This window comes from Mastigoproctus giganteus, chromosome 4, assembly GCF_048544385.1.
Source record: "Mastigoproctus giganteus isolate SK-2022 chromosome 4, ASM4854438v1, whole genome shotgun sequence".
Taxonomy (NCBI): domain Eukaryota; kingdom Metazoa; phylum Arthropoda; class Arachnida; order Uropygi; family Thelyphonidae; genus Mastigoproctus; species Mastigoproctus giganteus.
Window position 1 is genome coordinate 209,497,323 of NC_143578.1, and position 25,925 is coordinate 209,523,247.

Sequence of the window (25,925 nt, forward strand, 5' to 3'; positions counted from 1 at the left end):
TATTCCCGGTTTTGCAAAGTTTAGTATTAAAGTTAATTTTTTTATATATTTCCTTTTAGTTTTTCTTATTTTTTTTCCTTTTTGTTTTTCTTATTTTTTTCCTTCGATAAGTGGCAAACCACGCCATAAGTGGCTGACCAATTTTATACCCGCCACTAATAATGCCCAAGTAATTTTATTTTCTCTAAAAAGGATCATTATTTCTTAATAACTATCAACTAAATATCAATAAGTATTTCGTATTCATTCATTCATTCATTCCATATAAACTCTTGCCATTCTGTGACTTTGCCGCAAAAACAGAGACAATCAATAGCTTTGGAACATTGAAACTCTAGCAGTCTCAGCCAACATTACTGGATGCTGGCGTGTATATCGATTAGACGCCATGCCAGACATTTTGAGACAGATGCTTGCCGAATCCCACCTGCTGCTGTCGTCGCTCGTGTCGGCATGAACTTCGGATATTTACCGCATTGTCCTCCCGCTGGTGTGCAAGGGCAGGGGCCGAAAGATGACACACAATATTTTGGGTACGGAATCTATAGTATTTATAACGAATGACGTTTGGATAACTTAAACGATGACATTCGTTCTCCCGAAGGTAAGCAGCAATTTAATCATCATTGACGTAAACGGCGAAGGTTATTACATTAATTAATTTGTGAGCACAACATTGCTTGCGACTTGTAGTTGCTAATGTACGATGTGTGTTTGTTAGTGGCTTAAGTGGTTTATATCTTAATGTCTCCGGCGTGAGATGTATGAGAGAGGGGATTACTCGTGACCTTTAGTGATAGGATCGCCTATACTATATTCCAGGATTCGACACCAATTCCATTACAAGAGAAATACCAAACGAATTTGTTTACTAACACACTTGAAGTGAGTACTTGAATTACGTCGGACATTTAGCTTAATTTTTTTATTATTATTATTTTTTAAGGTAATCGGATCGTACAAAAGCGTGTTTCCTTCCTTCACTGGCAGAAGCGAAAAAGGGGAAAACCCAGCGTCTGCAGACGCGTCCGTTGTCCGTTTTCGATGGGAGCAGTGACGGCTTGCCAAAATCGCAGCACTATTTACACTACAAATCCGGGCACATTTGGCTTAAAACGATTCCAAGTTACTCACGTTTTCCTACTTTGTGGTACAAAATATTACATCTTTGAAATATAATTTTAAGTAATAGTTGAATATGAAATCATTTGGTTTAATACGAAACGGACCTCTTTAATTATGTATCAAAGCAGTTCAGTACTTAAATTGTATTGTATGAAATACAACTTGCTTAATTTTTATATTTGCGAAGATTTAAAAAGAAAATATTTTCAGACATATCACGTAGGCAGCTAATGGTATTGCATATTGGCTGATATAAATCAAGAAACTATTGTTTAACTTAGTAAAGCATTCTCAACTCCTTCCATTTAGCCCTTAAAAAATATACTGAAGCGTCACTTCAAGTACAATGAACTTATATTTTATATTTAACAGCAATCAATATGCCCATTCGTTTTTCGATGTCAGCTTCTATTCACTAATAACATACACAAATAATGTACGATCATTCAGGGATTATTGTGCTTTCATCAGAGGCAACTAGACAACCATTAGTGAACCTCCTTCTTCATATCCCATTGGAGATATATTTCTACAATACGACAGTGCTAAAATGTGTGTATATTCAAATTATTATCAGTTTTGACGATTTGTATATATGTTTGGCTTTTATACGTTTTTATATACACTATAAAATGTATATACAGTATATTATATAGTTTACAGCATATATTGTATACAGGCAATGCAGGCTTTCGTATTGCACTCCTGACTGTCGAACGATTAGCCAAAAGAAAACTTTTTTTTTCTTTTCATTAAGAATTCATTTATAAATTGGAGATGCCTTTTTTTATACAATATAATCAGAAATGAATGAATTTGTACAGATAGCCAATATAAATGAAACGTAGACACATCAGATGGGAGGGAGAAACTGTTTGCCATTTAGAAATGAGTCTGTCTGAAGAAAAAAAAAAAAAAAAAAAAAAGGTAAAGTGCAGCCATTATCAACCCACTGCAGGATGGAAGCTTCCTCAACAATTCATCCTCCTGTCTGAAGAACAGCTACCTAATTCCATCGATGGGTGAATAAACTTGCTTTTTGTTTGATATGAATTTGAGCCGCGGCGACTAAGGTCATGAGGCATGATTATATTGTATCTGTAAATTGCGTTAAATTTGTGGTCGGTTTGCCTGTTTTGTTGGATGAAAAACTACAAGCGTCCGAGAGAAAATCATACATCTGATTGAAAAAAAAAAAAAAAAAAATCATAAATAAATAATAATAATAAATAAATGAATATTTATTTATTATTATTTCATATTGCTCGTGTTTTCTGGCCGTTATGCTGATTTGCTCGACTTAAAAACCCGGAATTAGGAGGGAATAAACTTTACTGTTCTCTTCTGAGACCGACTAACTGAGCCATGGCATGTGAGGCCCATGAAAGTTACTCGCGTCATTGACGGGATTCGAACGCAGACCTTTTTTTTCCCACGGGGTGCGGGGAGGGCGGTAATTATTACTACTATGCTACCCGTAAGAATCTGACTGGGCAAGAAATGGTCTGACAAGGCCAGCCTGTTGGAATAAGCGGCGGAGGGGGGGGGAATGCACCATGGTCTCCCAGATAATGGACTCTGACATAATTCTCGTTTATATAGTGAACAGCCTATCTTCAATCAGATATGGTAGCTTCTGTAGCCTCTGTTCTAATGCCATTACATCTCTTCCTCCCCCCTAATGTGTAATTTACGGTTGGCCCATTTTACCAATATCCTTCTGTATAAATGTCGCATAAGATGCTGTATGTTAGGTGTGAGGGCTTATTTTTGCATTTTTGGGAGTTTTTAACTGATTATTAAAGACTGAATAATTAAATCAAGATACATAAGGAGTATACCTTGCTACATAGCCGCATTATTGAGAAAAAGACAAGATGGCTGTTGCACAGAGCCGTGCGTAGTGATACCAGTGTTTCACAGTTACCGTGCTATTACAACTACGCTTACACAAAGCAGTTCGCGTCGTCTACTGGTTGTTAATAAACGACGTAATAACAAACTTCAGAATATTAAGTAGATAACGGTCCTGAAATTAGCTAAGTTACACTGAAACGATATTTGGCAAGCACCGACTGGACATAACAGGATGTCATATGCGGGAGGTGCTAGAGGGACAAATATCATTGTCCAGTGATGTGAATTTAGTCGATGTCTTTCCACCTGTAGGAAACAGTTGTGCGGCTTACGAAAATCATCTTTTCTTTAATGCCTTTCAGATGGCTTCGCAAATGCCTAAAGTCCCCATTGTCTTCATCATGTCCATCTGCATAATAACTCCGTTCTCAGTGGACGGATTTTCATGAAATGTTATATTTGGATAAGTTAGGGAGATCTATCAAGGAAACAGAAACTTCGTTAAAATTGGACCAATAGAAATTGGACCAACAGCAATTATTTTTATTATTTTCACAAAATTCATGTGGAATGTCACGCAGACATTATCCGCCACGGACCCTTTTTGATACCTACCTTTGTCAGCGAACCTTCTCCCCCAAATTTAAAATGTCTCAAAAACTTTCAGAATTAGTGTGAGTGAGCTTTGAATCTTCTGGAGGATCTCAGAGACTCCAAGCACGATGAGATGTCTCCATCAAAGGTCGGATAACAAAGAAATTCTTTCCAAATGTAGATAGATTCCAACCTAAATTACCAACCTGGTATACACCTGGTCTGTTTGTGACGTACCTACTCACAGGACATGATGCCTTAAACGGCAAACTAACAACTCTGGGAATAATTGAAAATCCAAATTGTACTTATGGCGATCCAGAAACTTGGTCGCACCTAATGTTTGACTGCCACCAATACGACGACATCCGTTGCCAGCTGGTGACAAGACTACGACATTCACCGAAGGAACAAGAGCAATTCATCCTGGACGATAAAGAACCATATATGGCATTCACTGAATTTGCACAGAAACTGTTTGACAGATGCCGAGCCACACTGGCCCAACAAGCAAATAACAACACAACTGGAAACTAAATGGAGTGACAAATGCAGAAAAACCCGCAGACCAAAACGGTAGAGGAACAAGTAAGAAAAGGCAACTAAGAATGGAACAAACAACATAACGACAATATAAAATGGGACAAGCTACTATTCCCACAACAAATTCCATATCTCCAACGAGAATAAAAGGACATGGTCTACAACTCTGTGACTGACTGAACCCTGAATCTGCAAAAGGGCCACACGGACCTGAAACATGCAGCTTCGCTCCCATCAAGCCTCGTTGGGGATCAGAATCGAGCACCTGACTCGATTCCTTTCCAACCCTACCACGGCGGGGAGGAGCCACCTTGTCCCCCCCCACCACCTTTTCTCTCTGGTGAGGCATGGGCATGCCTCACTGACCAACTGGGGGCACCTCTATCGCTCCCATACTTCTATCTTTACCCCCCAGTCTTCTGTCTCCCCTCCTACTCTATCTATATACAACGCGAACGCTCCACACACTAAAATTAACAACACTCAAAATAATCTTCGCCCAGTCTCGGCCTCCTCCTACCACCTACGTAATATCAAACCCCCTAGCGGTGTGTAAGAGCATACAACGTATATTGTATGCAGACAAGAGAAATGAGTATTATACACATACATATTATGAATTTTTTTTTTTTTTTTTTAATTTTTTTTTTAGGTCCTAGCCGCCGAAATTTCAGGAAACTAAGCGGCAGGATCTGCCAGAGTAACTAAGTCTACTGGGTTCCTGGTCTGCCTCCACGGGGAAACGTTGGGCTCCAGCTAAATAACCAGATGAACAACGGTACACGACATTACACATGTACAATACCCACACACTTTTAAACTTCTGGCATTCCCAGCAAACTGGTACACCCACAATGAAAGCAACGCGGAGATGAGGGAAACCCCTGGTGCCGCATGACATCAATATATCTTACACCTTACCTAACACCCCCCCCCCCTCAAAATCGCGGGCCCCAGTTTGCGTGTCACTGAAAACGATGTACAGTACTGTATTATAAATGAAATATGTTTTGGATGTTTGCGCATTACTCGATAAGGAAAAGCTGTCTAGCTTTTATTATAGACCACTGCCGAGTGGCCATTATAAGGTACAGAACTCTGAGCTTCGCATGTTCGAATATGCATGGTCACAAAATACTCGGCTCAGTGTGTATCGGGTCGGGTTGCTCTAAGCTATCATAAGTAGCGTTTAATTTAGGTCTTCGGGTGGAAGGGCATAGGAAATTTTGCTCTTCAATGGGACCGACTTATAAAATTCAGAGAAAATGCTTATTAAAGAAATTTATATATATTTTGTAAACGTCTAGTCCACATGACTGCTAAATACAGTAATGGTCTTGTACTTTCCATATGGTGAACTCTTACTCTATGTAGCCCTTCGGAGCATAAAACAATTATTATTATTTTTTGTTTCTACAACAAAATTGCGCAAAATAAGTTTCTCCCCTTTAAAGCCAGTGTTCACGATTGATGCCTTTACCTTCCAGCTACCTAAGAAATTATTTATTTTTAATATCACACCAAGTATACAGATTCACATCGTATTCTGAAAATTAAATTTAAAATTAATTTTATCTCCAGTATGCAGAAAAACTAGTATACGGAAATTTCTCCTTTGTAGGGGGCCTCGTGGATAGCATACAATCACTGTCCTCCCACTTTGTGTTGAAACAGGCCTGTGTACGTCTAGATAAGAGTAACTTTTATAGGGTTTTTTCCACATAAGTCAGTTGGTTTCGCGGCGGATCTCGCATGGTTTTTTTACCTCTTCCGGAAATTCGAGTTTTTCATCCAGCAAAAAAAACCAAGTCGACCATAGAATACACGCAATCTACATACACAAGGTAGTGAACGCGTCATAGCCTTAGTGTCCGCACAAATTCCAAATCAGTAACCATTATTTTCACTCTTCTCAACCTTCTTGCAGATCTAGATGTACCAACTTTTTGTTTTTTGGTAGTTGTTGGCGCATCGGCTTCTGTGGTCATAATGCACCTCCCAAGGTTTTTGCAATACTTTGATCCAAGCCCGAGGCGGGATTCGAACCCGCGACCTTTGGGTTGCCAGGCAGGCACTTTACCCACCCAGCTAGCCCGGTCGGCATGTACTAACTGGTAATGAAAACAAATTGTAATAATTCGTAGTAGTTTCAATTTTATTAAAATTTTATCTAATTTATCTTGATGTTAATAGGTTTTGTTATAAAAAAGAGAATCCATTTCTTGAAACTGGCGACGTTGATGTAATTTTCCGATTTCACATAGCCAAGGGAACGAAGAGTCGAATGGGATACCAGTGTCTTTATTGAATCAAGATACACTTCATTATTGATGAAACTTTGCTCAGTTCTCTTGCATTGACATTTATTCAATATAGAATTATTCTAGTATGAATAAAATGCTTAAAATGCTACTTAATAAAATAAATCGCGAGTGCTGATTTAGCTGCTTCAGACATGTACTAATAATGTGTGCCTAAAGCGGTGACGCCATCTGACGTCAAAGTAATGATGCATGTTTGGATGATTAACACTTTCCGGAGTGTAAGATAGTATGCAAAACGTTGTGAGTTACCGGATGTCATTAATCGTTTCTTTCCTTGGCTTTCTCTCTCTCTCACTTTAGGGAAAATGCAATGTGCACAGGCAACGGTGATTAAGTTTGTGTGGATAGTTCATAAAAGCTTCCCTGCCAATTATTAAGACTGTTATATTGTTAAAGCTGATATGAAAATATTACGATGGTAACTAAGTTCCTTTTGTACCGATTGAATTATTTCTTGATGTACAGAAGGTGGCGTGGCAAGCAGTTCCATTTGCGCACGCACGTTTTGGAGAAATTAATGCAACTGAAGAGCTAGCGACGGGCAACTACTCAACATTCATGTAAAATGGCAGATATTAATTTGGTGTGGCGAAAGCACCATACAAACTTCTTTCAAGAATGAAAAGTTGTTTACCTTGTGGGTAACATTCTACCAGCACGCAAATGATATATATGACGTCGATTATCCGAAACGTCGATTTTCCGAATTGAGTTTATTGTACATTAACTCATTTTAACACTCAGCTTTTGGTTTTGACAGTAATGGCTCGCATGCCCTGTGGATGAGAAGTTTGTAAATATATAAATTAATTAAATGGCAATGTACTTCTCCCAAGGAGGATTGCTTGTTATTTGAAGAACTAGTACAATATCATAGAAACTCATGGTGATTTCCATCACAATATGAGATCGGTGTATTTCGTGGCAAATCTTGTTTGCGCATACAGTTGCCTCCTCTCTAGGTTTCAGAATGCTTTGTTTGGGCTCGGGGTTTGTTGTGATTTAACCGCGTCATAGGTAGGGGAAAAATAAATAAAAATTTCCATCCGTTTTGGGGCGAATATGATATTATATAAATTTTTAGAATACATATAACTAATGGAACTAAGTAATACTAGTATCACGTACACCAAAATGGGCATCTTTCGTACTTATTATCTACTTTAAAAATAAACATGATCACGAGATCGACCCATCTCGGTTTTTTTTTACAAATGTATCTCTATTTTAAAACACGATAGTTCTAAGAATTATTATAAAAACATATTAGGTAAGTAGGTACATAGAATTTTGAAGTAAACTATATCAGACAAGTAATTAATGAGATTTCGAAAACTGGCATTTTTATTTCTGTGTACCATTTACCAACCTCTGTTTTGAGGTATGACGTTAATATACATATAGTCCTAAACTGGAAATTAGAAATTCGCAAAAGTTCTAAAAGTAATGTTTTCCCCAATAAATAATATTTATTTATTAGGAAGTTACACTATAGTTTTTATATGGAGTGGGGGAAAGTGTTTTTTGATGTTTGGAATTATATTTATTGTGAAACTAGTATACATAAGATATATATTTAAAATCAAAAATTTTTTTATTGGAATTTTAGCGCTCATAAGCAATTTCTTGAAGTTCAGACAACTCACACAGGGGGAACATATGTAATTGATCTCCCTTTCTCCCCAGGAGAAAACTTCCGAGATGAATTTGCAGAACTATGGAGAATACAGAAGATGATCGCTCAAGGTTCAATAACTTTAAAATTTTAGATAGACGGGTGGTCAATATACGGAAGTGGCACTGAAATATGTAGAGTCCCGTACAGCTTTGCAAGACTTTTTAAGGTACACCACAGTAACAAACAGCATTGACAATACAACGTGTTCCAGAAAATCAATTTAAATAAAGCCTTTCATTTTACAAAAGAATGTAGGCACAACGTTTGTCTGTTCAAATATGAATCACCCTCTTAGTATAAAATGCATATTCTGATACATAAAGTGAAGGGTATATGTATTCGAAAATAAATAACATATTTACCGGATCCTTTTGCGTTATTTAAATACAAGAATCATGAAAACATTTTATTTTAAACTGCGGCTTCTTTCATGTTAAAGTCACACGGTAAGGAATGAATGATGTTTTCAATAGACGCGTGTGTTGTATCAAACTCGTGGCTGTTTAGAATTGTTTATGTAGACTTTTCAAGAAAACTAGCTTGTTGCGGAAAGCATTTAAGTTGTTTGGCTTTGCATACTTCTCCAAGCGGGACTCAGCTAGCGAACTGTATCTAACAACGAAAGAGATCTTGAAACTGTCCAATATCGTGGCACAGTTAAACCTTTGTAACAAGGTATCTAGCAAAAGTTTATTGAGCTCATTTTAACGGGATTGATATCCCCACCGTACCACCAAGAAGCTGAACCGATGATATATAATCTTCAGTATTACCGATTGCTTTGTGATGTGGTGGCTATGCATGGTTAACAAAAATAGGTCCTATGATCTTTATTCATCTTTATTCACCTTATACATTTCAGAATTCATCGGTGTGTTCGTGATGCAACTTCTCCGAAGTCACAAGAAGAACTTCTATCATCCAATTTGTTTCTATTATTTTTCGAAAAGTCCAGAATATGCAGCTTTGTCGATTATTAAAAAGAATTTCGTAGTTCTCCAGTCCACTACAACAAAAGAATAGGCTGCTATTTAGACAGTTTGTCCTCTGAAAGTTCCATTCTCATAACTAAAGATTTTGTACAGCAATTACATTGGTCTGCAAAACTTAAAAAATATTCATAGGCAATGTTTGAATAGAGGAAGCGAAAGTACGCATATTTAGTGTTGAATACATCATGGATAAGCAATAAAAAGAAAAGAAAAAAAGTCGAACGTGTTTTGTGCTGACAGTGCAATCAAATTATACGGACCATTTTCTTTTGTCCAACGGCCACAGGTATTAGAGCTGTTACTGCTTGTCTCAGCTTTCAGAGAATAAACAAGGTTTTTTGTTTCAACAAGAGTGCACCACTACATCTTCACAACGTGGTTACAATGTTTCTAAATGAGCAACCCCCCCCCCCCCCCAAATTGCTGGATCTGGTGTAGAGGGACCTATTCTTTGGCCAGCTTCGATACGAGGCTATTGAAAGTGTTCAGCGTAATATCTTACGAAATGTTTGGCAAGAAACTGAATGACGTCTTGTTTGTAGTCTCAAATGTACCGCTTATCAAGCTTCATTAACTTGAAAAAAAAACAAAACTTTTTTTCAGTTTGTCTTTCTAAATGTAGGTTGCTTTTCACTGTATCTTTATTAGTTTAGTCACAATACAATTTAAGTCGAGAAGATCATTCTGAATTGTTATAAAAATATTTTCAACGCAAAGCTTTGTTTTGAAGCATTTGTGCATACATACTTTCGCATTTACTTTCATTAAGCGTAATCTAAAAATAACATACCCGCTTTGGCTTAGATAACTCGATTGCAAATAAATTACTTTTTTACGCAAGTTTTTATAAATCACCTGGGCTTCCATATTATTCTTCCGTGAAGGCAGTCAATAAAGAATAGTTGAAAACTGAGCACAAGCAAAGTGAAACGCAAAGTAGTATTTACAGGATCGTTATTAATAACGTGTTTAAGAAACTACTACATGTTATTGCTTCAAAGATTCACGTTCTTTTGCTACTTCTCCATCTGGGAAATCCTCAACCAAGACACATACGCTTTTAGTATTCAGTGATAAACCTTGTTGGAACAGAATCTGCCGAGAACAACAACTTTATAAATAGAAACTCTTCCTTATGTAAATTTAACAAGATAAAATATTCACTGGTGGAGCTGAAAAATGCAGAGAAGGGTAGAAATAAGTTCGAGAGCAGCTTGAGAAGCTTCGAATGAAACGACATAAACTACGCTTCCTGTGAACAAATATATCTTAAATATTCAATGAAAAAGAAGAAAATAATATAAAGGCGCTTTTTTGCCACTTCAGTAGACAAGGGAGAGTTCAAATGTCAGTAAAAGGAAAAAAAAACGAATTCTACGTTCTCGTTTGAAAGACGAGAAAATTGTGGATGTGACTATTGTAATAAAATAATGAGCTTATAAGATTCACAATACTGTAAAACTGGAAAAATTGTCAACACAATCTCCACTCAGTTTATTGAACCTACCAGTATACTGAAAATTTCCAAGAAATTTGCAAAAAACTCTAAACTACAGGAAACCGTTGAGAATTGAGATTTTTAATATTTTCGAAGTATTTCCTATTTGATTTTTGATAAAATGGAGGCTCATAATAGAGAATATAAAACATCCCATTTCCTCAACAAAAGCAACAAAACCTGGATAGAGTAAAGGAAGAAAAACTAGAATAGAATGTAAGGCACATGCAGACCTCAATAAAGGATGAAGAATGAACGTTGTTTACTGTTGGGACTTGACCTGAAAAGAGATTCAAACATCATTAATCATAAATAACCATTCACGACAGTTAGCTTTTGAGGACTGTTGTTTTGGCGAGAGTTTCATGACATTTGTACTTTAGAGAAAAAGTGTGCACTGTCACAAACAAAAGGCCATTAAGGCCGTCTTTACCCTACCAGATTAGCTGCTCAGGGAGACAAGATGATTGATCTACTTATGTTTGTCTAGGAGCTGAGGCCATTAATTAGGACGATCCATTGTGACCTCAAAATTACAACACACGTGTATACCCAGAGATCGAAACTAAGACAGGACTTTTGCAGACGATGTGGCTGTAAGGCAACTAGACCAGCTCAAGAACTGTTGCGAGGAAATACCTCGACCTGCAACACGTATCAGTTTGCAGGTGGATTTCTACAGAGTAAAAGAGCACAATGAATGTACCTTCAATACTCTCTCTCTCTCTCTCTCTCTCTCTCTCTCTCTCTCTCTCTCTCTCTCTCTCTCTCTCTCTCTCTCTCTCTCTCGTTTCTCTGTGTGTGAGCTTCTTTTTTCTGTTATCGATTTGGGACGAATCGATGGCCTTTAGGATAGCAGCAAACGAGCACCTCAAAATTTTCGATGATGACGTCCAGCTAATGCTGTAGAATTTGTTCCCGGATGGAGATCGCCTTCAGAATAGAAAGGCATCTGTCTTCTTGTATCCGGCAATTCATATCGCTGTAATACACCGATATAAATTGCCGAGAATCATGAGCAGGAGCCATCTTCCATCTAAAGCTTGTCCACACGCGTAAATTCAAAGGGTTACAACTCTTGCTAATACACGTACCATGTCGCGTTTCATTCTTTAAATAAAGATGACAAAATTAAACTATTACTTAAAAATTAACAAAAAATAAACTGGTAGTTAAAAATTACAAAAAATAAACCGTTATGATTTCGAAATTCAGTATGATATTTATCAGATTCAAGATCAACCTGTTGTTGCTGATGTTGAAGTTGTGGTCGCAATAGAAGTAACCAAGATACCCCTCTCCATTCAAATTTAATATTATTATTATTTTTTTTAGGAAGTGGGTTTGAGTATTGTATAATTAAATTTGTGTTTCAGTAAATGTGTAGCAATAACTTGCTGATAAGGATTCTGAAATCCTTAATCAGTTTTTGATGTAATTTAATTGATGAAGACTATTTACTCAATACATTTAAAGCCTTAAACACTTAAATCAAGTCTCCTTACAAGTGCCAAGTTTCCAAGCCCTGCAGTTTGCAGATCCGAAGTCCTTTATGCTAATAGGTATCCCCTTTGTATTCCCGATTACTCTGGTTGCTCATTTCTTCACCGTTCCAAGAGTTCCACATCTTTCTTAAAATGAGACTTCCAAACCTGCATGAGGTACTCCAGATGTCATCTAACCATTGTCTTATACAATGGGATAATCACCTCTTTGTCCCTGATGGAAAAGTTCCTGTATATCAATGACAGAATCACACGAGCTGTTTTGGCCTGTCTGCACTGCTCAGAGAACTTCATATCGGACTGTACAGCTACCCCTAGGTTTCTTTCGTTCTTCACCACTTTGAGTGGGGTAGCACCTAATTAGTATGTTATTTCAGGATTATTGCTGCTCTTATGCTGTACCTTGCATTTACCAATGCTAAACCTCAATTGCCACTTCTCAGCTCATCTGCCTAATTTATCTAGATCTTGCTGGTAGTAGGCCTTGATTCCTGTCATTAACCACACCCTTCCAATCATTGTATCATCTGCAGACTTAGACAATAAGCTTGATGTATCTTCGTCAATATAGTTAATAACTACTGTAAACAGTAAAAGGGCAAGTACCGAACGCAGAGGGGCTCCACTAATAACATTAGCGCAAGAAGAGCCGTGCCTAATGATAACTACACTTTGTTCTTCTGCCTCTCGACCATCCCTTTATCCATAGCACCAACTTGTTCCTAATGCCACACTGCTCCAATTTGTACAGCAGTCTTTAGTGTTGAACGGTATCAAAAGCTTTACTGAAATCTAAATATAGATAAAAATTATTATTTGCATCCAGTTCCTTTGCTACTGCGCCATAGCAGCAAATCAGATTGGTCAGACGGAATTCTCCTTAACAAACCACCTATACTGTGATTTCCATATAATTTCATTCCTGTTAAGTTGATTCTGCAATATATCAATATTCCACTGACTCCATTAGTTTCCCTGAACAGAAATCAAGCTTACAGGTCTATAATTGCTCACAACGCCTTTTGATCTCCTTTGTGAACAGAAGACACATTACAGCACAGTTGGTATAATCACCGTCCTCCCAGGGCGGAAAAGACCTGAGTTCGAATTCCGTGACTGATTCAAGGAATTTCTATGGGTCATTTTCACAACGTCGCTGAGTTAGTCGGTCTCAGGCGAGGGTAGTTTAGTTTTTTTTCTCCAGGAAACTCGGGTTTTTGGTCGAGAAACACACGCAATTTACACACAAATTATATATGATGCGCCTAAAACACTATAAAACCCAATTATGCATATGTAGATGCAAAATATTTAGTTTGTCAGCAACCTGAGAGGAGCACCAGTAGTTATGCCATTCATATCTAGTCGGCCAATGTTACTCATCCTTCTTCTAGTGTTAAGCGTAAGCAAAGGGTTCTTTTTCTATGCATTTTTAGCCACGGGCTTTTCATAGTTCACCTTAGCTTGTCTAACCTCCTTGGTGATCTGATTGCAGAATAGTTTGAATTTGCTGCAGGATTTCATGTCCGCTGCTCATTCATAATGATCCTACGCATTTTTCCTCACTTCCACTAGTGTCACAAACACCCGCACATGAAATGGTAGAGTAACAAAAGCTACAGTCAGTCAAATAACAACCCAGTACAACAATGGTAACCAAAGAAGCATTTTAGAAAATCACAACTCGTAGTACCTTGTTACAGACGGAGTATCGCATCGCAGCCAACGACCAAACCGGCTTCCACTCCTTTCAGCAAGAAAAAAAAAAAAAAAAAAAAGAAGTACGAAAACTTTGCCTGGTCTTAGGAATCCCAGTTCCTGCTGTTTTACGCTGCTAGGAGGACCAGAGTATGGTGAAACCAGCATGAAATGAACCTATCCTACCGGGTATCAACAATGCAAGCTACTTGTGGTATAATGGTATGGAGACTGTTTTCGTGGTGCACATTAAGCAGCTTGACGCCAGTGCAAAATTTGCTTGTCACAGATTATCTGGAAATTGTTTACAAATCTTAAATCTTATAGAAATCCTTATATAAATGAGTTCTTCAACAGGATAATTCGCTATTTCACAAAGCCATAATTACACAGAACTGGTTCCAGGAACACGAGGGTGAGTTCAGTCTGCTGTGGCTGCCTTTCTGTTACCCAGAACTCCGTCTAACTGAGCACCTGTTGGATGAAGTGGAACGAGCATTGTTGTGTCACGCTTTCCGACACCTCATTGAATCAATGCCACGAAGAATCCAGGCTATTCTGAGGGCTAAAGGGAAACCTCCTTAATATTAGGTAGCTGTACCTAATAAAATGGTCACTTAGTGCAGGCGAACAGGTATTCTGGAGCTAATTCATATCAGGCATCCTGATAAGAATCAATTTTAGACTCCTATTTGATAGCATTAGATGAAGCAACAATTACCCTTAAATTGTTGACTAGAAATTAGATTTGGAATGTCTTTTGGAATCAGCTGCATGGAGAACTCTTTGAAATTTTTTTGAGAATTCATCTTAGGCATTAATGCTACATTAAAAGATATTAATTTATCTTGATAGAGGCGGGAAAATGTCAGTCTGTCTCCAGGGTGATTGTGTGCCTTGCTTTACTGGTGTTGCTGTTCTGAAACAACAATGGTATATAGCTATTCTGAAACAGCTATGCACCACTATTACCACCATATTACTTGAGAATATTTGATAGAAATTCCATTCCATTTCACTCCAGTCTGAATTCACAAGTACTTCAGATTGGATGGCCTTATTATAATAAGGTGAAAGCCATATAATATGATTAATAATTATCAATCATATAACGACTCTAGGTTAATGTGCCATCAGGTCTGCGGCGTTCAGAATGTATTCAATGACAAAACAGTAACCTCTCACTATTTCCTTGGTAGCACTTCATCGGATTTCATTGAGTGGGGCTTTTATAGCACGTGATCGAAAGGGCCATCAAGCATATAGGTTCGCTTCCATCACTTTCCAGATTGTTCTCTAATCTGCTTGACTAGATGTAGTGGGAAACGTTATCTACATCTCGTGAAGTTCATGCCGAAGTGAACTGCGGGTTCATTGAAGCGAATGACGATCCCACAAATATTTATGCTGTTCTTAATGAATTTTCCACTTAGCACATAATTTTGCATAACTTTTCAGCAAGGTTTTATATCTTCAAACGAGCATTTTAAACAGCTTCCTTTTTTGTTATTAAAATAAGTAGAAAATCCAGATTTGTTGTTTTCAATAGAGCCATCCCCAGTCATAAACAAACAAAAAGCACTAGATTCCTACTACTGCGCACATGAAACATTGATACGTTTGATGGAAACCTGTGTTTCAAACACATCGGTAGAGAAAAGAAAAGACAAAAAGTTTTTCTTTTGAAAGAGAGAAATATGCTGAGAAGGCTTTTAGTAAATAGGTAGGTGTTTCAACATGACTGAACCAAAAGTGACGCCGAATTGATGTTGACTGGAGAATCACCTTATCCCAACAGCCCGCAAAATATGAAATCCTTCCTGTGACTCAACAAGAGAGAGACAGAGAGAGAGACACTAGTAAAGACCGAAAATGTTTAGCCCAGTACAGAAAAACTATAGATAAAGGAAGTGAAACTTTTTTTTATTTTTTTTAAAGGAGAGCATTGTGAAATATAAAATATCAATAACACTTGATATGATGTACAGTATACAATAAATAATATGCTAACGTACTATAACTTTAATTTCCTTTATGGAAACGTACGCTATATTTTGCACAATTTTAGTTTACTCCTTACTATCGATCTTTAGAACATAAGCTGCTTCTGTTAATGCTTTTCAAATACAAAAGCGGATTATTGCATTTACACTGAAAGGCCAGAATTCATGGGATAACTGGTTCCTGGGCAACGCGACGCTGTCACCCCTCTCGCTAGTGGACGAATCCATCGCTTTGGCAGGTATATAGGTACACTGCATCACTGCATTCACGTAGACGATAATTCGATGTCAGTATGGATAAACGTCGTGAGTTAATCAACTTTGAAAGAGGGCTGATAGTGGTTGCCCAACGCATGGGCCACTCTATCGCGGAGGTGGTACAAAAATTGCACTATCCCCGTTCGACAGTATCAAGAGTGTATCGGGAATTAATCATTTCCGAAATAATATCTCATCATGGACAGTGCTGTGGGTGGAGAAAGGTAGTGGATGAATGTGGCCATCGATATCTGTCTCGCATTGTTTCAGCCAACCGGAGAGCAACAGTGGCACAAATCACTGCCGACTTCAACGAGGGAGGTGCCAGAAACGTCTCCACTAAGACCATCAGGCGATCATTATCCGCAATAGGTTATGGGAGCCGCCGACCCACCAGAGTCCCATTGCTAACACCACAACACAGGGCTCTACGCCTCAACTGTGCGAAAGAACATCGGCACTGGACCGTGGATGATTGGAGACGGGTCTCCTGGTCCGATGAGTCCAGTTTACAGTTATTTCGAGCGGACGGGAGAGTGAGTATCTGGCGGAAACCGCACGAAGATATGCACCGTCATGTCAAGAAGGAACTGTTTAGGCAGGTGGACGGTCGTAATTGTCTAGGGCGTATTCAACTGGTACACGTTGGGACCTCTGGTACGTCTAGACGTATCTCTGAACGGTCCAGGTTACGTGTCCATCCTTGCAGATCATCTGCATTCTTTCGTGGTCATCGTGTACCCACGGGGCAATGGACTCTTCCAGCAGGACAATGCGCCTCCTCACAGAGCCATGGTGACTAGAGCATGGTTCGAAGAGCATTCTGCAGATTTTACCACCATGGAATGGCCTCCCCGTTCACTTGACATGAACCCTGTGGAGCTTTGTGATGCTGTGGAAAGGTCCGTTCGAGCTTTGGATCCTCCACCCAGGAATGAGACAGAATTATGGACAGTGGTGCAGCAAGCATGGATGGATGGAAATATCTGTGGAACGCTTTCTTGAACTAGTGGACTCAATGCCTCGCCGTAGGACTGCCCTTATCCGGGCGAATGATGGGCGTATCCGTTACTAGGTAGGTATCCCTTGATTTCTGTCCACTCAGTGTATATCCCTTGAGTTATACTAACTCCGTGGTAACTTGAGGGATATAGCCGAGGGACGCAGGGTAGAACTTGCAATGGTTCCCTTGATTTCTTTCCTGGAGTAATTCTTATTTGTAGGATCTTTGAAATGCACTTCATTTATAAGAATTCTATTTAATTAAAAGTAAAACAGTAAATTTTCCTAATTTTCTCCTTATTAAAAATTAAATAACGATGTTTCGCTGTATTTAATTGTGCCTCTGTAAGTTCTGTTTGTTTTCCAAATCAAGTATGGCTACTAGGCAACAATATACTGTATTCTGTTCTAATAACTCAGCCACTCGGCCAATAAAAATTCCTCCAGTATTGACGACGTTTTATTTTTCATTAAGACTACCCTTTTCATTGGTATCCATTCAATAAATTTGCTGCTCGGAAGCTGTGCGATTATTTTCCAAAACGAAACGTACGAAACAAAGGAAAGGATGAGATAATAAATATGATGAAGTTCGTTTCAACTTAAACGAGCTTATTGAAGAAAAAACACTATTTTTCAATGCAGTCCTGTATATCTCCACACATTTCTTTCAGCCATTAATAATGTTTTGGATTCGAGAAGAAAATAATCTCGAATTATAAGAAGAAAATAATATTCGTCATCATCTTTAAACTTGCGTCCCCCAAATTGCACCTTTAAGAAAACCAACTATGATCGTATAGTTGAGTATTTTTAATTCCCGGGTATATTCTACCCCGAATTAAAAAACGAAAAGTGAAGATGAAACAAGGAGCTGGTGTTATCTGGAAGAAGTGGTTAGGAGGTCTAGACTAACCAATCTGGTAAGGTATCACGAGAGCGCCACAATAGAACTGGATGGAAGGCATAACTTATATATCTGACTTAGATTTTAAAAAATCGAAGTCAGATATCTAAGGAGGAGTCAGTATATTGTGGCACGAAACAGAATATATTCTTCAGTTGATTTCCGGTTTGCTGGAAGAAAAACCCGAGTTTTCTGAAGGTAAAAACCATGCGACCCTAGCGTGAGACCGACTAATTCGGCTATATTGTAAGGAAAATGTATTCGAGTTCCACCCATTCATCGAGACTGGATTCGAACCCAGGCTTTTCTAACCATTTCTAACCCCGAGACCATGATATAAAGGAACTTTGACAGTAGAGATAAAGATGTAATTATTCCACTGTAAAAATCAATGGCCAAACCCATCTTGGATTTTGTATACAGGAGTGGAAGCCTTATTTCAAGAAAAATATCGATTTTCTTGAAAAGGTACAAAGGAGGGCAACAGTGGCTGTGGATGCGAAGAGAAAGATTAGTTCTGTAACGGCAAAAGTTTGAAAACTGGGCATATGAGTGGGGAATCGAAGTGTTTAAGGTCTAAAAAGGGCTGACCAAACTTTATGATGGGGCATATTTTCTTTTTCTAGAATGACGCAAACAAGAGAACATAGATCAATTAAGGAAAGTTAACTGTAGACTGAATATAAAAAAAAAATTCCTTTAATAAATAGCTATCAGATACTGGAACAAGTGTAGGTTTAAAGGGGGATTAAATAAGCATTTTGAAAATGCAGATAAATTATGAAACTTGAGAATTTGTTTTTGTTAACAGATGCTACATAAAGTTTATTCCTAGCACCATTTTGATAATTTTAAAATACCAAAGGAGGGTATTTTAAGATGGGAGTAAGCATTATCCTGCTGCAGGATAACTTCAGTTGTGAGGGAATGACACCTTCCTGAATGAATGCTGGGTAACATTCCAGAACTTTCATTCAAACGGATGCCTGGATCCTTCTTGAAGTTAGTCAGTAAACTGTACTGTAGTAGGTGTTGCTCCGCGACCGGTATACTAGGTGATTTTCATGTACCATACTTGAGTGACCATTGCAGAGCAGTTCACATCAACGCTTTTCAATGACACACAACTGTGTGTCATTGAAAAGCGTTGTGTCACGATATGGTGACACACATTGCGGAACGCAGAAGTAGATATTAGTACAACCAGTAAAATGAGTACGTATTCAATGGATACTTCAATTTGGAAAAGAAAAGAAACATTCACCTTTTTATCGACTTTTCCTAGTAACAATTCGAAACTGTTCTTCATCTAGCCATAGCTCTTTAAACCAACTTAAACACTGCACATTCGATGGAATTAAATTGTATACAGATTAAATAACTGCATAGAGATGCTTCCAAAGTTAAATATCCGACGAATATTGAAAAATCATTTTTGGGATGGAGCTCAGACTGTTTCGTTTGCATATGTGGCTGTTTGATTTTTTAACAGTCCTTTGAATTGCAGTATCGTGCACTGCGATCAGGAAAAAAAAAGCTATTCTAATTCTGGCTGGTAGCAAAACAAAATAATTTAAATAAGGTCTGCGTTGCGAATGAATCTCACTCCTTGATCTAGAGCAGATGAATAGTTGCGTTTATCGAAAAACTGGCCATTATGATTGATCAGCCCATGATTAAACTCTTCTAAACAGATTGTGGTAATCACTAATTAAAAAGATATTCCAATGTCAACAGAGCATGTCCTGAATTAGGTGCTTATTTTTGGCACTGATTTTAAAGCATATGCACTACTCTATACATATTTCTTTCATCTTCGTTAAAATAGCATTTTCTTCATTATTCACAGATGAAAAGCAAATAACGAGTATTTATCTTTTACTAATTAAACAGTATAGCTAATGGATAATTTTGTTTATGTTAGCATGATAGAAATGTCATGAAATGCAAATATCAAGTTTCAATGATTTTATAATTCTCGAATAACATTTTTAATTTTCATTTTTAGCGAGTTTTGAAAACTTTTTTTCTGCTTCTGGTGTAAACTATATTTGCATTCATAATAGAGAGGTGGTCTTGGCTTTTTTTTTTAAGATTCCCGCACCACCACCTTTTGATTATATTTCTAACATTTGTGTTTGAGCAAGCAATCGCCTTACTGGAAAAGTAGCTTCATAAACATTGTGTCGAAAAAAAGATCGAAAATCAATACTCTGTAATAATAACAGATATGTCAATAGCAGACCGGGTAAAATAAAATAAGCCTGGGTTCATATCTGGACGGAGAAGAAAGAGGAAGAACTTAAAATAACATCCATGAGTTGTTTTGGGTAGCACCAGCATACCGCTATCGTCAATGAGGAACATCAAATTCGATATGGGCCACTGGGCATTTTGCAGTAGCAGCAATTTACAACGTAAAATTATATGGAACACTTAACGGTGTGACTATTTCCTGAATTTGCATAATAAAAAGAAGCAGAGGTCAAATTTCCTTCATCTTCCATCTAGACTGTTTTATCTGAATGTTAAAGATCAACCAACCAATGTTATTTAGACAGTAAGTCTGCCTTAACAGTTTCGCATTGATGTCACGTACTACACATTTGGAATGTCTTACTACAGGATTTCCATATTCTCAAAGGACTCTCCCAACTGTGTCTTCACTCCATTTGGGCTTCTTGGCGGTATTCTTGTATGACTTACATTATTCTCTTGCATCTCGCTAGCCAAACAGTGCTGGCTCATAAATTCTCACTGCCTTTTTTAACAAGCCTTTTACTCTGGCTTCGGTGACTCGTTCTCCTTTCATGGTTCTTTGCTTTCCTCTCGAGTCCGCCAGCTAATCTCACGTTGCATGAAAACGTTCCGGACTGTGTACTGTATAATTCAATCACAGTGAACTGGCGCAGCAACGAGACCTTTTTTAGTTAGTAGATTTAAATTACATTCAAATCGAGCTGGAACAAAGTGAAATGCTTTTAATCAGAAAATCAATGATAATTAAAAAGATTTTTTTTTCGTGACATTACTTCCCGCCGTTACCTGCCCTATAATCTGTTGGCCGCCAATTGAAAAAGAGATTAGCCACACTTAATTAATACACATTTAGATTTAGCAGCTATTTAGAAGACTGTCTTGTGCAAAATTTCACACCGTAGACGTGTAATATCGTAAAAGCGTTTCGTGTCCTTTTAGGTAATTGGATAGACCTCGGCGCCAGTTAGCGAAGTGTCTCAAACACTTTACCAGGAAAAGCCTACATAGACTCTTAAGAGACATCATTATAGCAGTATCATACCATTCCCCCTTTTGTTCCAATACCTGATTTCAGAATATGTAATAATTCTTCAACCAGTCCTCCCTAATGGTCGCACATTTTTATTCAATTTATATTTGTGCGCTGTTTTTAAGATGCCAAAGTCCTTAACTACTTGAGAAATCGTGTAACTAGTTGGAAAAAAAATAAATAATCACAATCAATGAATAACTTAGCTTAGGTAGTAGTTACATCTGCAAATATTGCACTTGATATACACAGACTGATTATTTAATTCCCGGAAAGGCAGCGCCATCGTACAAACACTCAAGTTTACAAAAACTTCCCATAGATGATAGTAATTGTAGTAATACTAATACCCATATAGTGAAAGGAAGCCACAGGCTTTTGCTGCACTGGCCGAAAAAAAGTAGATTACTTTTTTTTCACATAGGTAACTATCCAGGTGACCTTTGAATTTATTCAAACTGTCAGCCTCAACTATCTGCAAAGACAGCAATAAACGACTCGCTGGCCAAAATAAAACTTTTTACAATGTAGTCTAAACCTCTTCCCCTGTAATTTGAATTTATGCCCCGAGTTCTGGAATTCTGTATATTTTCCCCCAATGTAAATTTCCCTCCCACTTATTCCAATCAATCTGGGACAAGTTGAAGTCACCCATAATAAGACATTCGCGTAGAAGAGTGTGCGTCCAAGAAGGCGCTGACACAGTTGCAATTTCTGACATATTGTCTGGCAATTGAAAAGAGGCCTTAAATTATGTGCTCTAAGGGTGAACCGTGTTTCTGGATCATAACTGCGTTAACATTTCTCTATACATTTTTCATGAGGTTTTGTTTCTGGTCTATGTCAAATGACAAGGAATCTAGCGTGCAGAGATTTGCGACATTTTAAATTTTTTTATTTTATCAATAAAAAATCAAAAGTATCTTTAAAGATGCTGTGTAACAATCATGTGGCACTGCTGTATGAGATTTACATTCTGCTACTTAGCTGAAGAAGTGTGATTCTTTTGTCTTCATCTAGAATCTTGGGTTTTTACAAATATTTATCTGGAGTGGTGGAAGTTCTTAGCTGTCCAGGCTGCGAGTCACTAGCCACAGGTTCTTGACCTTCCTCTGCCACTTGAAAGTTGCAGCTTTTTGTCAAACATTTGTCCCAGTTTGAGATTTCTCTCAGTCTCTGTAACACTCATTCCATGTAGAAAACAGCAGTGTATAACAAAACATTGTCCAATCTTCAAATCTTCCATTTTGCAGCTCACAAAACAGGTCAAGCTATGTTGCTGCTACACTGAAAGGACAGAATTCATGGGATATCTGATTCCTGGACAACGCGACGCTGTCAGTTCTTTAGCTAGTGGACGAATCCATCGCATGACAGGTATATAAGTACACTGCATTCACGTAGACGGCAATTCGATATCATTATGGATAAATGTGAGTTAACCGACTTTGAAAGAGGGATGATAGTGGTGTCCGACGCATGGGTCACTATATCGGGGAGGTGATACAGAAATTGCACTGTCCCCGTTCGACAGTATCAAAAGTGTATCGGGAATACGCCATTTCCGGAATAACATCTCATCGTGGACAGCGCTGTGGGTGGAGAAAGGTGGTGGATGAACGTGGCCGTCGACGTCTGTCTCGAATTGTTTCAGCCAACCGGAGAGCGACAGTGGCACAAATCACCGCCGACTTCAACAAGGGAGGTGCCAGAAACGTTTCCACCAAGACCATCAGGCGATCATTAGCCGTAATAAGTTATGGGAGTCGCCGACCCACCAGAGTCCCATTGCTAAAACCACGACACACGACTCTACTCAACTGGGCGAAAGAACATCGGCACTGGACCTTGAATGATTCGAGACGGGTCTCCTGGTCCTATGAGTTCCGTTTCCTCCCCGTTTACCGGACATGAACCCTATGGAGCATCTTTGGGATGCTGTGGAAAGTTCCGTTCGAGCTTTGGATCCTCAATCCAGGAATGCGACAGAATTATGGACAGCGGTGCAGCAAGCATGGTTGGAAATACCTGTGGAATGCTTTGGTGACCTAGTGGACTGCACTAGACTGCACTTATCCGGGCGAAAGGTGTACCTACCCGTTACTAGGTAGGTATCCCATAATTTCTGCCCACTCAGTGTACTAGACAATATGTTAGAACTTGCAACTGTGTCAACGTATTCTTGAGTCGTTATGGCGCTGCCATTCCGCGATTCAAAATATCAACCTGTGTATTTTATGAAAATAAAGAGTACTTAAGAATTCCTCCCATAACTTTTTTGTCTACAGTACTATCCTAATTAAATTTGCAGTTCATATGGGAGGGGTCTTAAAGTATCCTTATGGAGATACTTTTAATTTGATCTTTTCATTTTCTAATAAATTTCCAATAGAGCTATTCTTGTCCTAAGTTACTCTACGCCTTCTATCATTAAGTGGAAGAAGACATTTGTTAAACTGCATATGTTGAAGGGCCGATTTGTGGCTACGGAATGAAAAACTCCAAATTTCTGTGAGCAAAAATTCCGCATAAAAAGATGTCTTGAAGAAGTTCTCATCAAGAACTTCTTCAAGACATCAATACAATTGTATTCTTCAATACAATCATTTGCAGTGCGAATGATTATCCTCATACTTATGGGCGTATGTTGCTGATTCATATCCTCAGTCCAAATGGCTAAAGGTTTTCCATTCTTTCCATAACTCTGCTTCTTTGCTGTTGCAGGCCGTTTAGATGTCATAATTTTGATAAAAATTTAAGCAGGGTATCATTTTTCACACTTACATGTAAACTTCATTAGAAAATGTATATTAATTTCATTAAAAGAGAAGCGAATTAAAACATCTAATGATATTTTAGCTTTTTTAAAAATTACTCTTGAAAATATTTAAATAATATAAAGTAACATTAAGGTTCCAATGAAATTTATAAGAAATTTTGAGAAATTATCAGTAAATACATAAAGCAAATATTCACGATCCCATGTGAGCTATCGTGGACTGTGCACGTGATAAACAGGTGGAAACGAATTTAAGGAATTGAGAATAACACGGCGACGGACGAAGGGGACTTCCTGTATTTCCTTTCGCAATCAGGTCAGGCACTCCAGACGATTGCCTGAGCGTCTGGATACTGCTTTCCCGAATGTCTTTTTTGAGTAGGGTTGTCCCTGCCGCAAATGTTTTTATGTCTGTTCACCAGTTATTACTTTGGGCTTATGTGTGTCGCAGATGGACTTCTGGTGGACTGGGAATCTATTTCTTCAGAGCTAGAAATAACCGTGGCGAATATTTTGCCAATACTGTTTCTGAGAAGAAGTAAAGATTAAAATCGAAGTAATCACTCCCCGGCTCCCTTCGCTGCTAGCTAAGGTGTCAGTAGGATGGACTCGGATAATAAAATGATTAAAAATGCAGTCTGATAATTTTTTTACATGTATAACTATATTATCCCTTAAAAAAATATAATTATCGGGACCAGGAAAGTTGACCATGAGAAAAAATGCCAACTTCGTTTGAAAGTCTGACCTTGAGATTATCATCATCACAATCAACAGAATGTGATGATAAAATTTTATTCTTTTCAACGTAAATGGCAAGTTAGTTTCACTGGGAACTAAATCAATTCTCTGGATTTAAAAATCTGTCGGAAAATATTTTGGAATTTTTTTTTTATTTCAATTTTACAGCTAAGTAAAACATACTGCAAAAGGAATCAGGTCAAAAGCTTGTTTAGTCTTTGGGTTACTCAAGTTCAAAGAGAATCACAGAAAAAGAAACACAAACAAATGTTACTCCAAAACCATAGCATCCGTCTTTTAGGGGACACGACCAACAATCATTTATACCTTTACAAAGATAATTTGCTTACTAGAATCCTGTGTAATTTATCTCAACTGACATCTAGATTCAGAATATCAACTGAGAATAAATAACAAAACTAACAATTATTATGTGTTTCTCTCATTAGTAAGTTAACCTATTGAATTATTTATTATGCATAATGCTGTACGTTTTAAAAAATATATAATAAAACACTAAAAGACTAACTTATTTAATGTATATAAGCCAACATAAATTTATCTTGTCTAAGTTGATTAGTTTTGAAACTCATTAAATCGACAAGGTTTTTCCATCTTTCTGTGGATATTCGTCTTTCTTAAAATTTACAGAAGCTCAGGTTTGGTTTTGATCTTCGTTAAAATGAATCCAATTCTTTCAACCAGGAACAAAGCTTAAGTTGATTTCCTTAAGACTTAGGACGATAATTTATTTTCGAAACCTAATTTAATTAAAAGAAAACGAATCAAATCTTCCTTTTCTTTCCTAAGTTAATTTGGAGAAGTCTTTACTGAAACGGAGAAAAAGAAGTTTAATTGAATAATGTCTCGTTAGATTCGAGTTCCGTCTTTTAAGTGAGAATAGTTAAATACCATTCGATTTCATTTCCTTATTTTCCAATCACACAAGTAGTAGCTTTGCGAATCAAATTTGGATAGCTTGACCAGAAACATGAAGACGCTTCAATCCTGGTTAGTTGAATGACTCTGTAGTCGTTCAACTACTTTCATTCTGTAGGTTTGCCTACAGCATTTGTGATTTGAATGAAGAAAGACTACGCTTGATGAGACTCTGAACGCAGAGAATGTATAG

General features: G+C 37.8%; 1 protein-coding gene across 1 annotated transcript in view; it reads left to right on the forward strand.

Moving 5' to 3' along the window:
* The first annotated feature begins 402 nt into the window (after window positions 1–402).
* The window catches only part of LOC150087364 (alpha-2 adrenergic receptor-like), a 147,303-nt gene continuing 121,780 nt past the window's right edge, over window positions 403–25,925 (forward strand). The window contains exon 1 of the mRNA XM_090372022.1: window positions 403–604. The gene's annotated coding sequence lies outside the window, so the exon portion shown is untranslated. The remainder of the gene's footprint in view (window positions 605–25,925) is intronic.